This window comes from Callorhinus ursinus, unplaced genomic scaffold (assembly GCF_003265705.2).
Source record: "Callorhinus ursinus isolate GAN/ISIS: 27379988/994484 unplaced genomic scaffold, GSC_fseal_2.0 scaffold1, whole genome shotgun sequence".
NCBI lineage: Eukaryota > Metazoa > Chordata > Mammalia > Carnivora > Otariidae > Callorhinus > Callorhinus ursinus.
The window spans coordinates 69,259,207-69,272,267 of NW_027397063.1; the positions used below are offsets into that span (position 1 = coordinate 69,259,207).

At 40.9% G+C, this 13,061-nt stretch overlaps 1 protein-coding gene across 15 annotated transcripts in view; it reads right to left on the reverse strand.

The window, feature by feature from the left end:
* Positions 1–13,061, reverse strand: part of LPP (LIM domain containing preferred translocation partner in lipoma) — a 667,328-nt gene that overhangs the window by 279,058 nt on the left and 375,209 nt on the right. The gene's annotated exons all lie outside the window — the stretch shown is intronic.

Consider the following 13,061-nt stretch of genomic DNA (forward strand, 5'->3'; position numbering starts at 1 on the left):
ACTTCTAACATGTTATTCTACCTTTCTGAGGACTCTGATTCTCTAAATGAGCTACTGGTTCTTTGCGGAATTATAAAAAAAGTTATGTCAAGTGATTTATTTATGTTCCTTTAGGTTCCCTGAAACGTGGGGTCCCTAGAGAAAAGATCGAATGACAGGTATATTTGCTAGAACTCAGTGGAAACACTTTACATTTCAAAGTCATTTCTTAAATAACAAATAAGAAAAAAATGTATCTTCTAAGCTCTTCAGGCAATGATGTTTCATCTCCATAATGCCAAATGACTTTTGTTCACATTTTCAAACTGTTGTAGAAATATTGCATGGATGGAATTTTTCAGGGAGGAAGGAGTTTATATCACAGAAGTAAGTGAGACTAACTTCACCAGTTTTAATATCAAAAAGAAGTAGGTTGAAGAGATGTGGGGTTGAGAAGTAAGATGTGGGAACTATTAAAAATAAGGCCCACATAAAAAAATATGAAAGAAAAAGAAAAACAAGCAATGGAACAGGATATAGAATAATTCAGATATAAGACATGAGACATGAACCATCCCAGTAAATGGACATAACTTAAAATAGGAAATATCCTGTGTTATTTCATGTCATGACCAAATTCACATGTACACAAAAAAAGACCAAAAGTTAAAAAAAAAAAAATCTAAACCTATTTTTTTCTAGTCTAAAACTGGAAAAAGGAGCTTACTTTTTAAAGAAAAAAAAAATTCCTCATTTAATTCTTGCTCTTATCAGAGAACCTTCTTTGTCAGTTTTAACAGCAGATTAATCACTTTCGCAACCTACGGAAAAAAGTTTTCTGGAAAGCATAACAGCCTGCGAGTGTAAATGACAGTATTACTTTTCCTGCAGCTCAGCCGCCTACAAATTCTCTCTCATCCATGACTCAGCATGAGGTAAAGGGAGCTAATGAAAAGGACCACATTTCCTTTTAAAATTTATGAACTTTCTTTCAGCATACAGAACTGTTAAAAAAAAAAAAAATCCCCCAAAAGCTTGATAGAAAAGTAAAGCAGCTCTCCATGAATGGTCACCAGTTATATACCTAGAAACTTCCAAGTAATGCTAAAAATAAGTGTGTTATCTGCCCCCACCCCACCTAAGGCTTAACATGATAATCGATGAAGGATTTAGGGTGTACACATTTCTGTATTACATTTATAGCGTTACTGGGAGGAGGGAATCAAAAAGTTGCTTTGCTGAAACCAAGATTTCAAGAGGAAAAGACAAAAAACATAGAACTTTGTGGTCAGGAGAAGGGACTTGTTCTGGGGCTTTCCCTCCTAGTAAAATACCACTTGATTTGATTGTGTAAACAGCTCTCTAGAAGTGCTCAGGTTCCTAGGGAACCAGGACAGAGGTAGGAGAATTATAGTTCATGATATGTGTTCTTCTACAGAAAAAAGAAAAAAAAAAGATGTTTTTTTGTGGTCACTTTGTTGGAAATGTTTGTGAGCTAGTGAGACGGTCTCATTTATAAGCATTCATCAAATATTTACCAAGTGCCTGATCTCTGCTAGACAATACATCAAGCCCTGGACAGCAAGGATGGGAAGCTTAATGAGTTAGGGTCATGGTCTATGTCCTTGTGGAACCGATGATGGGTGGAGAACTGGGTGATCATGCAGGAGGAGGCAGTGAAGAACACTGGGACAGGTTTTCACCAGGATAGGGTGAAAAGTGAGAGGATTCACAAGTTCAAGGAGAAAAAATATAGGAGCACATAGCCAGGGTACCTAAACTAAGTAAGAGCAGAGGAGGTGGATGAACATTGCTCAAGGCAAATGACATCCATGTTGAGACATGGCAGTAGAGGGCTGGGGGCAAGAGAGTATTCCCAGCAGAGAGAATAGCATGAGACTGTCCAGTGGCAGCTCGATGCCCTTGGGGATCTGAGAGAAGTCCAGTGTGGCCAGAGCACGGAGCATAAGAGGGGAACTTGTAGGAGAAAAACAATTTCAGTAGTATTACTCTCACGGGAAATATAACAGAATGGTGTTACCTTTTGGTAAAGTAGCGCTTGGTACCTTGTCAATTGCACAGCCTATAGTCTTACAGTTTGTATAAGCCATAGTTTGAACCTGACCTCTTAACTCAAAAGGGTCTTTAAAAGTATAGTTAGAACTCTTAATTAAGTTAGACACTGACTAACCAGAAATATTATATATATATATTTTTTTTTTCTATTCTTTTTAAAATGTGATTGCCTTTGTTGTTTTTTAGTTTGGCTTAGTTTTGTTAACACAGAGATGTAATGAACATGCATGACCTTTCTGTGTTGGAACAGTTGAAGCTCAGAATGTCAGTGATGAAGATCTTAGTCTGGCATCCTTACTTTACACATGATACCTGAAGTGCCAAGGAAGGTAGATAAGCTTTCCACTATCAGGAGATTAGGTGGAACCAGGTCTAGAAAACAGGTTTCCCAGACTTTTGCCAGTGTTCTTTCAAATCCACATGGCTGGGTAAAAATGCTTTAAAACACATTCACATACACACCTCCATATCCCTCACTTTCCCTACCCTTAGCAAAATCCCACGGGATGCTTTTGGCAAGACTCAGAGATTGCTTTGGCAACTCTAACAACATTCCTGGAATCCATTTGTAAATGCTGGTCAGCAGAGCCTGCTCATTCCCTTTTTGGTATTACTCACTCAGTAAAGGTTAAGTGTATGTGAATTATCACAAGTTTATTTTTGTTCTCCTACCACCCCCTTTTTTTGGTAAGTGATCATTGACTACCAGGCACAGGAAATACATTTCACTGAATGATTTTTCTAAAATCAAAACTCCATCTGGGCTGGAACTAAGACAGATTTAGGGATGTTCATTTATAACATTAATACCAGCTACACTAAGCCACTCAAAGATGATCCGGGTGGAGAAGCGTTCTCCACCTTTTCCTGAAAGTACTTCCCAGGCCGATGGTTGGCTACCCTGCTCTCGAATGTGCTGTGTGCAGGAACAGCACAAGCAGCTGCCGATCCCATTGTGACTCAGTGCACCACAAGGAGAGAGGGCCAGAGGAGGAACTAACTCAGAATTGTAGACCACACGTCTCAACTAGCAAGTACTAAATGTGGTCTCCGTACTTGGACAGATCAAATTGAAACAGGGAGGGAGGGATGCTAAAGTCAGTCTCCTTAAAGTGAGAACCATCCTCCCCCTTAAAAAATTCACAGACGCACACAAACAGTGGCTCTCCTCACTCTGGGTTAAATTAACATCACACTAGCTAAAATTAGCAGCATAACACAGACTGATGAGGAAAACATCACACAAAGAGAAAAGTCTAGGTGGAGCAGCAGTGGTCCCAAGAGGAGGGAATAAAATTCATATCCATAGCAGACATCTGGAGGGAGAAAATAAAGTATATAAACTTTAGATATTAAGACCCCAACTGCTGGCTGCTACAACAAAGCTAATCAACCAAGATCCTCCAAACACCTGGAAAAGAAAGGAAAAGAAATCATAATGGTCACTGGGAACCATAAAGGTCACTCAACTTGGAAGTGGCTTACTGTAACCACTGGACTTACGTTCCAGTGCTCTTTTCTCTCTCTCATCAGGGTGGTTGGCAAGTAGGAGCAGCTCTATTCACTCAATATTTAAAATAGTGCTAAAAATCATAGTTATACTTTTGTTTTGAGATCGGTTCAGGTACCACAATGATACATGGATGCAAGAACGAGTCATCTCTTCTTGAAAGACTCATTCTGTATTTCTAACACACTATATTTAAGATGAAGACTGTTTCAGTTTCTATTCTGAAAGATGCTGGGCATTGACAAAAAAGGGGGGAGGAGGGAGAGAGACAGGTAAGTAGATAGATGAAAGGAAGGAAGGGAAAGAGAAATGAGAAGAAAGAAAAAAAGGAGAACGGAGGAAGGAGGGAGGGTTGGAAGAACGAGGGAGAAAAGTTAGTGATAGTTTTAAATTTGTCTTTATAGACACATAGAGCTAAAAGATGCTTCGCACTGCCAAAATATCGTATATGTGCATACAAACATACATATATTTACACAAATTTATAAAAATACACACATTATATTATACATGGCTATAAAAATACTTATATAAATTACATATACATGTAAAACAAAAGCGAAGTGGGCTCATTATAGAAAGTTTAATATAGAGAGAAGCAGGGGCGCCTGGGTGGCTCAGTCGTTAAGCGTCTGCCTTCGGCTCAGGTCACGGTCCCGGGGTCCTGGGATGGAGCCCAGCGTCGGGCTCCCCACTCCGCGGGAAGTCTGCTTCTCCCTCTCCTTTTTTTTTTTTTTTAAAGATTTTATTTATTTATTTATTTGACAGAGAAAGAGACACAGCGAGAGCAGAAACACAAGCAGGGGGAGTGGGAGAGGGAGAAGCAGGCTTGCCGCGGAGCAGGGAGCCCGATGCGGGGCTCGATCCCAGGACCCCGGGACTGTGACCTGAGCCGAAGGCAGATGCTTAACGACTGAGCCACCCATGCGCCTTCTCCCTCTCCTTTTGACCCTCCCACATGCTCGTGCTCTCTCTCCCTCTCTCTCTCTCTCTCTCAAATGAATAAATTTAAAAAAAATTAAAAAAAAATATACAGGAAAGTATAAGAAAGAAGTATTATCTCCCATTACCCCAGAAATAACGGTTAGTATATAAATGTTTTAAAATATGCATATGTACTTAAATGTGTATGAAAATATGAGTCACAATTCAGAAAATATATAGATTTGTATCTAGTTAAGAAAAATATATAATAGATGTGGATGGTGTTACTTCCTATTTCACATAGAGAAAATGACACACGTAAAAATTTGCAACTGTCAAAGAAATAAAAACAGAAGGAGGATTTTTAAATCTAAGACCCTACAATTATACGTAAGGAATATCACAGATATTTTCAGATTAATTTATACAACCTGAAAGTTTTGGAGTAGAGACAGAGGAGAATGTAAGAGAGAGCTGGATGAGGGCGAGAGTAACATTCATACCTGACGTTGAGATTACCACTTTGCAATTGATCATAAGCTTCTGGCTTATTTCTTCACAACTCAACATTTTCACGCAACATTGTTGTTCCATTTTTCTCATGGGAAATGAGGCTCAAAGATGTCAACTACACTGGTTAAGGTCACCGAGCCAGTAAGTGGCGCAGCTCAAAGGAACTTCCATGAATGTCTTGAAACAGGTGGCAAAGCTAACACAGAATACATAATGTTCTGTGAAGACGTGTAATTCCCTTCATCGTTTTGAATTTCTACTTCTGGAAATCTGCTCACTGGTGACAGAGAAAGGGATGGAAATATCACCTCTTCAGGGGTGCATCATAAGATGCAGCCCCCTCTCTTCCCTGACTCCTATCATTTTAGACAGGATATGCCTACAAAAAATTTGTTCGAGACAAAAATAGTTCTCACGTTAGAACTTCAAGAGTTCAGATTCAGAGTTTTTAACCTGTTTTGTGATCTGAGATAAAGAAGACTGTCCTTGAGGCACTATGGTACAAAGCAAAGGACACTGGACAGCAAGCTAGGAACCCGTACTCAAAATTCATGCTCACCGAACAGCCTGGCGAACAAGCAAGCCATCTCTTCCAGCTATGCTTTTGCCTCCTCTGCAAAATGGAGCTAATAATAGAACTGATGGAAGGAACAGAAGTAATGGGTGAGGCACCTGGCATGGTGCTTGATATGTGGCAGGAACTAAGGCAACATGGTAGCAGCCCAGCACTTACCATCCCAGGGAGTGAGCCAACAACCAACTAGTATCAAGAATGTCATTTCCTAGGGCGCCTGGGTGGCTCAGTCATTAAGCGTCTGCCTTCGGCTCAGGTCATGGTCCCAGGGTCCTGGGATGGAGCCCCACATCGGGCTCCCTGCTCAGCAGGGAGCTTGCTTCTCCCTCTCCCACTCCCCCTGCTTGTGTTCCCTCTCTTGCTGTGTCTCTCTCTGTCAAATGAATAAATAAAATCTTAAAAATAAAAAAAAGAATGTCATTTCCTCTAAGCTGGTGCGCCATTGGACAGAGCACTGCCCATATGCATTCAATTCTATTTAAATTCTACGTATTTACAGGAAACTTCCTAAGCGTTTTGAACCAAAGCAAATTCTTGGTGCATCAGAAGTCTGTAAAGGGCCAAAAAATATCAAAGAGCTGCGACTTTCCCTGAACCAAGTCTGGGTATAAACTAATGGCCTGAAGTGGAATAAAATCACTCTAACAGCGACCACCCGGGAGCCTCAGCTCTTCAGACCAGGGCCCTAAATCAAGGGACTGCTATTGAGGGGGGTGGGAGTGGCTATTCAGAAGGCCTGCAGAATTCAGTCACGCTTCTTTCTAGGCACTTCCCTGCATCTCCAGACACTGCTGAAAGCCAGTGGTCCTGAAAGATAATCCCAGGTTATCCTCCAAATCCAATCAATAAGCCAAATAATCATTTGGCCTTGTTTTGTTTGGTGGAGTAGAAGAGAATGACCCCAAGTGGTCCTCAGAGGCAAGAACAACTGATGAGAACCCATTTCTCAGCATCCTTCAATCAAGAAGCCCGTATCATCAGCAACGCTAATTTAATAAAACCGGAGCTGTGGTGCTATAATTGGATTGCCATTATAGCTAGAGGGTTTCCAGGGTAACTGTGTTCTTGCCACGGATAAAATCCACCTAGCAGCACAAAGATTAAGGGTTTGGGAAAAAGTCAGCATCCAACAAGAGGTCAAGAATTCCGGCTAAAGAGAACTATACCCAAAGCAAATTAGTTCAAGTGGACAAAATTCAAAACCCCAGCCCTGCCACGTCTTAGCTGTATGATTTCAGAAAAAAACATATTTAACTTCTCCAGGTCTTGTTTCCTCTTCTGGAAAACGAGCATAATAATGGTATCTGGCTCAAAGGTTTGTTACAAGGATAAAACAGGTAATTTAAACAGTAACTGGTACATTTTAAACCCCGACTGAATGTCAAAAAAAAAAAGGGGGGGGGGAATAGGAAAGATGCCCCCAGACTAGATATTCCAGAGGCCTGGAAAACTAGAAAAATAAAGGGTTTGTTGTTTTCACAAATTTGGAGGGAAAGCACACCCTGAGAGCTTCTCAGGAGGGCCTGAAATGGCTTATAAAAAATCACATTGTCTTGTGCTGTGGTCATGTTATTACTGCCCCCACGGCCCTGACTTCTGGGAATGTGCTGCCTTGTCAGAGGCAATTCGGCAAGTCTTAATTGAGGAGGGACACAACTTTTCAGGCCACAAATTAAGGATCGGGAAATCATCCTTGCTTAGGGTGTAACAGCTAACTGGAATGTTTCATAGCCATAAATACAGCCGACCCATTTAGCATGTTTCCCCCTGAGGGGAAAGACTCAGCCACTGCAAAAGTAATAGTTATGAAGAAAACAGGGAATTTTCCTTTTGAGTGAAAAACAAGGCCAGAAAGAAAAACGAGCACTTTAAAAGATTCTTGACTATATGAATTTCAGGGTTGTGGGGGGTGCATACCTTCCCTTGGCTCTGTTAGGATTAGAACAGGGATCTGAATGAAGGTGAAGAGCAAGAATGACCAAGCTGCTGGGTCATCCGTCCCCAACCCCCAGCCCCCCACATGGACACGTTAAGCGGGCAAAGAACCACCACTAATATGCACCTGTGTTCACACTCTCAAAATGACTTCCAGGCAGCAAACAGCAAAGCAGCGAGAAAGACGAAGTTTGAGAGCAAGAACATGCGCACACAAAAAAGTTTCTGTTGTCCTAAGATTAAATGCTGAGGCAGGAAGAGATACTATTCTTGAATCAAGTGAGAAAAGATGGTAAAGCGCGATATTAAAATGCAGCACACTGGAATAAGTTTGCCTCTATAAAAACTGTTATGTTCTGTATGTGATTTAAATTAATGCCTATATTTGTTGGAGATAAAATTAAAATGAAGATAAATGGTGCCAACATATAGCGTGTTCGCTGGAGCAATAAATAAGGCAGTGAAAGGTACTTTACATTTCAGTCACATGTATCTGAACGGGGAGCTCAAAGCATTTGAGGAACATTTGTTAATTAAATGCTATAATAGGTTTGTGAGGCACTCAGACGGTGAGTATACACGTCTTTCAAAAAGAAGACAGGGAGGTTCAGTGACCTGGGGCCTTCTGGATGTTGCTGAAGCCCTGGGTGCTGAAGGCAGCAAGCTTTCCAGCTCGGCAGCTTCTCTGCCTGGTTGTAGGGCCCAGAACATAGAGCCACCCTGTCCCCTGACAGACCTCGCATGTCCAGCTTTCTCCATTAGCTACCCCAGTGGCAGGAAAGATTACTGTTGAAGCTAGGGAGAAAGGCAATGACTTTACAATCATACATTAACAAATCTCTCCTTCCCAACCCCAACCTTGCAGGAGTGGCCCACGAATGATTAAATACTGTCATGTCATTTATCCTCTGCTTGAAAACTTGGCTAAAGTATTGACGAATGATGTCTTCTCTTCACACTGATCCCTTCAACCCCGTCCTCCACATGTCCTGCCTGAGCCTCCCAGCACAGCGCTGCTAGCTGGTCGCCAGCTTTCTGTTTCCAGAATCCACAAGCCCATGGAGCTCAGCCTGCCTTCAAAGCTCTGCTTGACAGGGGGCCAGATTAACTGACGAAGCTAAATCAAGCAAGACTGGGTGTGCACTGGTCACTGCATATGGATAACTAATAATCTGGTATACTGGGGTCACTCTAATCTTGGACTTTTACGTTATGTTTGAATATCCCCCATAGAAAGTTCAAGTAAGTCAAACGGGGAGCATTCCCAGAAAGCCAGGCATCCTGGCACTGGAGACAAACACTCCTCTCTTGAGCTATTAGGCAAGTGTGCTGGCCAGTGGAGGGCCTCTGCTTCTGAAGAGGAGGCTCTCAAAGAAACAAGGGAGTCACTTTTTTTTTGGCGGGTCATTTGAGGCTGATGCAGGTGAAATTTTAGGGAGCCTTAGGGATCACCTAGTCCACTGCCTTGTTTTTAAAGAACAGAAGAATTCTCCACTCTCTTTGTATCTTCCTTTTTAACTTCCCAGTTAAAAACAAAACAAAACAAACAAACAAACAAACAAAAACGCATTCAAGTCCATGATAGTTTGATACAAGTTTCGATGCAATAGATGTGAAATCCCTGTTCTGCCTCCTTTGCACAGGGTAGTCTACCTCTGCGTGCCTCGGTTCCCCTGTACCACGGAGATCAGGAGCATGCCCACCTTCGGGAGGGCTTAAAGGACTCTGCACCTGAAAAGTGCTTCCGACCGTGCCTGGTATACAGGACACACGCACTGACTGATCCCATTATCATTATTACAAATGTTGACAACCACCAGTGCTACTCTGTGCATTGTTCTCACTCTCTGCTGTCTGGCACCCTTCTGGCTAGGGGGAAACCGTATGAATAGTTGTGGCTAACAAGCTGTGTTACTTACAGGCCAGAGCATGCATTTGCCAGGTCAAGATCCTCAGAACTCTTTTACTCTGGGGCGGGGGCCAGCAGTGTCTGAGATGGTGCCTATTCCTTAGCCTGCAAAGAAGCTCTTCTGACCCACAGGGAACCAGTAGCATAAGGAAGAAATAAACCTTTGTTTCAAGCATGGCGATCTGGAGAGTATTTACCGCCACAGCATTACTTCGACTACCCTAACTGATGATACCTCTTACTTTGGTTTACAAAGAGCTTTCACTTCTATTATTCAAATGTAATTCTGATAATCAAAAAGAAACGTACAGTGTACATGCACTTGGCGGACATGAATTTCAGCCCAACTTAGCGCAATATTCACGGAACATGTACAGACAGTCATGCTGATACAGCTCCAAGTCATGTGCTCTGGACTTCTGATCAATCCAAGGTATTCTTTCAACACACTACTCCAATTCAAAGGCCTTAGGACTCTTAACTTCGAGAGTGTACCTACCACATCAATCTTAACACACACACTAATTAGAACTGCTAACATTTACTGAGTACTTACTGTAATATCCCATCAAAAAAGATGCTACTAGTTACAAAACGTGCCATCAGTTACGGCACCACCAAAAACAAACAAACAAACAAATGCACCACTATAGAAATGATGATACGGTGCTTTACTATGACACAGAATTTTTATCACATGCTTATTTAAAGAAATGTCTTAAAATTATTTAGACACAGTACTTCTTTTATCATACGTCACCCACTACTTATATAAAAAGAAAAATATAAGGGAAACAAATTGATCCATTCCTAAAACTTCTTAGTCAAATTCAATCCTTTAAACAACTTTGCAACTGAAAATCATGGGGCTTCCATGTTTTTTCTTCCCCCCATAATACTGTCCTCTTTGGGCCAACAAGAGCAATGACCAAAGTCATTGGTCTCCAGGATTTTCTTCCAAGTAAGTTTCGATACGCAGGGGAGACAATGACAACCACGCCATGACTGCCACCGCAATAACAGAAATCTGTCAGAAATGTTCAGGATGTGCATAAACACGAGACTTAAGCTGATAAGCTGGAAGTATGCTCGAGACATAGTGCTTTACTATCTACGTGTATTTGCTGATTGATTCCTCATAACAGCTGCATGAGGCAGGCTCTGTATTATAACCATCTTGGAGTCAGGAACTGAGGTCCATCTGGAAAGATCACTCTGCTTGCTGAAGAACACACAGCTAGTAAGTGGAGGATCTAAGGTTTTCCGTCTAAAGCAGGTGACATCTTAGAGCAACTGCTCTCAGCAAATATGAGGTCAGGCTTCTCATAATAGCAATTAGATTAGCCCCCTCCCCCGACAGTGGGGGCACAAGAATGTATTACAAACTCTAAAGAAAGTGTTCAAAGATTTAAGTCTCTTAAAGTTTACATATTGGGCTTCTTATTTGTTTAAAGCAAACCAAAGGGAAATTGACCCTTGTATTACTGCCAACTCCTTTTGATATAAATAGACAATTTAGCAGATGTCTGGGCCTCCTTTTGGTTGTCTTGAAATAATGATTGGAAAGATCTGCAGCTACGCCTATCTTCTGAAAATAATGGGATATATGTGCAGTGAACACAGATATAAAACATCCATGTGTATATGAACCTACATGGGTTAGATCTTCAAACACATTTTTAACACATGTAGTTTTATTTGTGTCTATGTTTCTACATGGACATTATCTTTGGAAAGGCAAAGAAATCAGCCCTATTAAATAGGAAGACCAAATGCGTGCTTGATCCTCATGGAGCATGAAATTAGACTCAGTCTATGCCCAGAGGGAAAAACCTCACTGAACAAGTATAAGAGTTGATTTTTTTTCTTTTCTAGCAGTTCTTTATCTCTTCTCCTATTTTAAGGACAGTTAGCACCACTGAACAATTACTTAGGAGGTACAATACAGAGCTTTGAGTGTAGCTCTTTATACACTTATCAAATGAGTATTATAATTTGCTATAATTCTCCCTCCTGATTACATACAGTAGCTATTTCATTCTCTAAATAATATCTTATACATTTTTTTTAGAAGTTGGTTAAATTGCTTAGGAGAATATTAGGCTCAGTTTCTTTGAAGGGTAATACAGTGGGAGTGAATGTGTAATTATCTCTACCAGACTCGCACCCACTATACAATGTCGTCTACGACATCGATTGCTTTCCTGTTGAGAACCCCAGTTAATCCTACTAACTCACACACAGGAAAATGAGGCAGGCAGATTTTATTTTTAACTTGGGACTGGGAGAATAAGAGAAAGAAATACTAAGATTGATCAAATCTGGTGCATTTGCAATTTTTTATTTTAAGCCATTGTAGATCTGTGTGTTACCAAATAGGTACAGTAATTTAGGCATGACAGCTACTTGCGTGCCAGTGTCCTATCTGGGAAGCTCTGCCTGAGACCAACTGTCCTCTAAGCCACTCCGCAGCTGGGCTCTTTGATGCCTGGCAATTACTACTCTATTCTGGATGGGGAGTTTTATTATATTTCAAATTGATGGGGATTTTATTCTCAAAATGCCAAGCATTCCAAATGCTTCATACATACAAGATTTTTACAAACAATCCTATGGCTTCCAGCAGAAAGACGTTTAACACAAGTCCTTCAATAAATGCATCAGGATTTCTAGAAGAATCCCATTTTCCAGTGTCCTTCAATTACGTGTCTATTTATATGTCTGTCTCTCCAAAGGACAGATGGAGAATTCAAGGGTGGGGTTCTGGGGCATCTTGCTCATGTTCACATGACCAGGGACTGACACGGGGCCTGGCACTTGAACCCTTCTCTGCCCCAAATTATGAATAGAGAACAGTAACTGTATGCAGGTATTAGAAAATAGAAGTTCAAACTGTTTTATACTCCTAAATTAGTGAATTAGGCTCTCAGATTGCTACTATTCAAAAGAAACTGCCACTAAACTGTAGTCATATTCATTTAAAAGACACTACCACTGAAGTCGATTAGAGGTTACCCTTTGGTTGGAGGTGAGAACAGAGATTGACTACAAATAGGTATGAGATTTCTTTTTGGAGTGAAAGGAATGTTCTAAACTTAGATCAGGGTAATGGTTATAAAATCATTGAATCTGTGAGTTGCAATGAAACAAAACAAGACCCTTTGCCCAAAATCTCTCTTCACAAACACAATTACTGTTAGTATTTTTGATTGTGCATTCAGTCATCAATTCAAATATTTAGATTTGGAGGTGGACAGACCGTGTTAGCTAAAACGCCAGTGTTGCACCTTGCTAATCCAGCAAGTTATACCTCTCTGGGCCACAATCTCATCTGTAAAACGGAGGGAAATGGCAGGTTACCTCATTGAGTTGCGATGAGCATCAAGTAGTGACAGTAAGTATTCAATGCCTTTTGGTTATCATCCTATGTGTTTTATTTAATTATAATTTCCTAATATTGAAAATAATCAGCCATCACTGCAGAGGGTAACTGACAGGTAGAATTCTTGTAAAATCTTAGCTACATAAGAACTACCCTAAACAATACAGTGACTTACTTCCGAGTTTCATTCACAATCCAGGGCTCCTCCAATTGAAGTATATCCAGAGTTATTCTAAAGCACATTTTTTTTTAAGATTGA